This window comes from Crocodylus porosus, unplaced genomic scaffold, assembly GCF_001723895.1.
Source record: "Crocodylus porosus isolate Cpor-Errol unplaced genomic scaffold, CroPor_comp1, whole genome shotgun sequence".
NCBI classification, from domain to species: Eukaryota; Metazoa; Chordata; order Crocodylia; family Crocodylidae; genus Crocodylus; species Crocodylus porosus.
Window position 1 is genome coordinate 111661428 of NW_017728943.1, and position 3844 is coordinate 111665271.

Consider the following 3844-nt stretch of genomic DNA (forward strand, 5'->3'; position numbering starts at 1 on the left):
CGTCCACGGCAACACCTGCATCCACTGCCTTTGTGACCTGATCATAAAAGGCAATCAGGTTGGTCTGACATGACCTGCCCCTAATGAAACTGTGCTGGTTGCCCTTGAGCATCATCCCTGAAGCCAGTCCATCACAAATGTGCTCCTTGAGGATCTTCTCAAAGAGTTTCCCAAGGATAGAGGTAAGACTGACAGGCCTATAGTTGCCCAGATCCTCTCTCTTCCCCTTTTTGAAGATGGGGACAACGTTAGCTATCTTCCAGTCATCCGGCACCTGGCCCGAGCACCATGAGAGCTCATAAAGCTGTGCCAAGGGCCCTTCAATAACCTCAGCTAGCTCCCTCAACACCCTGGGGTGGAGAGCATCTGGACCCACTGACTTGAACGTATCCAGGCCCTCCAGAAGCTCTCTAGCCCAGTCCTCCCCAATCTGAGGTCTGGAGGCGTTCCCCTCGAGTCCATCTTGCATCACAGTGGGGAAGTCCTGGTTCCTGCACAAGAAAATGGAGGTGAAGAATTGGTTCAAGAGGTCTGCTTTCTCCTCTGGCTCAACCACCAGATTGCCCAGCATACTTTGCAGGGGCCTCACATTACCCGGTATCTTCTTCATCCTCCCTATGTATTTGAAAAAGGACTTTTTATTATGGTTGATCTTGGACGCTAGACCTAGCTCTATATCTGCCTGACAGCCTCCCTACAGGCCCAAGCAGAGGAGGCATACTCCACTTTGGAGATAGCACCCCACTTCCACTGGGTGTACGCTGCCTTTTTTGGTAAGCAGGCATTCCCGGATGCCCTTGGTGAGCCAGAGGGGCTTTCGGGCACTCCTGCCCCCCTTGCTTCTTATTTCAGCCATTTTCAAATTGGTTTATATGCACTGAATGTCTGCTCTGTTACAGGTTTAAACCAGTTTCTGATCACTTAAACTGGCCCCTAGCCAAAGGCATCTCTCTCAGACGGAACACATGCACTGTGTATATCAACAGGATGCATCACAACGCTATCACTGTATACACATATATATCTGCATTTAGGTGCTGAGGCAGCACAGGCACTAAGGTGCATGGTTGACAATGCAGAGGTTGCAAGTTTGAAACCATAGCAGAAGTGTTCATGGTGTAGGCTCTCAGATTCCAATGGATCTGCAAATTCTGTTAAATACCTTGTCACAAGGACACAAAAAGGAATAGCTGTATCTTCCTATTAGATACAGCCATATAGGTTCCCCCATGTACTGAGATAACTGAAGAGGGGTTGTGCTAGAGGGACCCCAAGCTCTCCACTGGGTCTCGTACTATACACTACTTTCTTACTCAGGCCTGTGGCTACTGCCATAAAGTGTCCATAAAAAAGTGAAGAATATTTTTATCTTTGTGTTTTCGTAACAAGCAAGGCTCTCCACTGATTATAAAACTCCATACATTAAATACTGTATATAGACTGCTGCTAGTACTAACAAAGGTAAAATTTGATTCATACCTCTTAACTGTTTGGTTTGGAGAGGGCATTGCATTTTCCTCTTTATTTTCTCCATTGGAGGCTGGTCCCAGAATGGCTGTCAGAGGGCTTAAACTTACTTCACACAAGTCAGAGGGACAGTTACTATGTTTCCAACATCACTTGTCCACCTATCCCACTACCCCATGGGCTTTTCGTGTCTGTCTCTTGTGCGTCTCTTCTGTACAGGTGGCATTCGATTCTGCATCTCCCTCATGCTCACTTTCTAACCTCTCCTTCTCACATATCCCTGACTGTCTTTGACTTCAGTGGCTCTTCAGAAACTGCAGGAAGAAATAGATAGTCCCAGTACACATTTCAAAGACTAACATTTTTTTAGGATAAAAAATCCCTTTTTATTTCAGTTCTCCGATTTACTGTCACTTCCCTTCACTCAGACATTTTGTTTCTATGGTTAGAAATCTTAAGGATATGCTTGCCCACAAATTTTCTCTTTTCACTTGCTCTCCCTTGTGAGAAATCTACCTACCGTACCTCTGGAACAATTCCATAATTTGTCCTGTCCTTGACTGGCCTTAGCTACAAATTATAATTTTTTTTCAAGCCTTAATTTTTTCCCCCTCCACAAATATAGCAATTGCTTCTGAGTTGCTCAATTTAGAATTTATCTAAATACCTTCTTTCTGCTTTCAGGAATCCTAAATTCTGTGGCCAGACTACTCTTTCATTCTGCAAAGCCCGACTAAATACTTCCCAATCTCATCCCTTTCACTGACTCCTCCTTTCTGAAGTAAATGCAGAACTGCCGTCCCTTGCTCCCAAAACTACCCATAGTTGCATGCCAGCCTACTTCCTTGACCTCCTTCCAAACTACCCTTTTCCTCATTCACCCAATTCTTTCAATCCTGACAGCTGTCTCCTACTCTACACTCAGGTCGTTCCCTCAAAACAACCAAATCTTGTCTTTACAGCTTTTCTTCCCTTTTAGCTTATAGTTAACATCTCTGCGACTTTTCCTAGCATTTTGTAATACAGAAGATTAAGGAAACAATGTTTAAACATACAAATTGTATAAACTATCACTTGTTTTGGCTTCCTGGCCAATCTTTATTTTTTTCCATGTTACAGTAAACTGAATTTCAAGGGTCAACTTTTATTTAAAAAGTCCTCTGCAACTGATTATATTTTAACCATTGTGCTAACTGAAGAAGTACCTCAAATCTGATTTAAGCTCTGATAAGGTTCTACCTTCAGACAGGCCTCTCAGATACCAAACAAATGAGAACAAACACTATCGGATCAGAACTGGGACAAGATTTGGACAAAATACAGGGCACACAAGGAGCAAAGGGAGAGAGAATGTGTGGTTAACAGCTCCTGTCAATTTAGAAGAAGACTGTTTTAAAAAAATGTTGGATCTTTATTGAAATCTATTTATTCAGGATGAAAATTGATATACAAACACTGTTATACAAGTGCAAATTAGCATGTTATCATCAAACAGGAACATGGCGAAAGCAGAGGAAGGATGTATTTCTGTTTTGACTCTGATATTCTGCTTTTGGGTAGACAGTGTCCTGTACGACCAGTATGCTGACAATATTTCTATGTTCAGATCTTTGGGGACCCATGAAGTTTTGCATTCAATATTCCTGCAAAACTTCATCTCCATACTTGACAAAGATGGGAGCCCAATTCTTTCCTTTACAAAGAAGTAAAGCAAGAATAACTACTGTTACATAGTCTATGGCAGCGGTCTCCAAAGTGGGGTGTGCACACCCCAGGGGGTGTGCAAGATGATCCATTGGGGTGTGGGAAGAAAATATTAGAACTTCTATTTATATTTATATAAATATACGTATATTGGGGGTGCATGCTCAAAAATTTTTTACTGATAGGGGTACACAATCAAAAAAGTTTGGAGACCACTGGTCTATGGAACTGCATCAAGATAAAACCAGCATGAGTGAGGGGAACCAGACCTAGCTTGAGAAATTCCAAGATGCTATTGTTTTACAGTCTGACTGCAGAAATACAACTGAGAATCTCATTTTCATTGTTGATTTTTGAGGTTTGTGGCTTCAGAGTTCATTTTGTTTTCTTGAGCATTGACATGGGAATCTAGTTTAGCCCAATGTCGCATCTAGGTATGGCATGAATGCTTTAACTTCAGTGTGTTTAAATTGTTTGAAAACAACCTGATACAGTTTTCCAGAACCTAAAGAAGAGACTGAGCCTTTAGCAATATTAAAATGAATCTTTAAAGTAAGTTCTTCTATTATGCAAGGAGTCTTACTAGTGATGTAAATCCAGGGGAACATCCCCATAAGTGGGAAAGTGTGTTTCCTCTGGGACAAACAGCAGCGGCACAATATGTGCTGCTGCT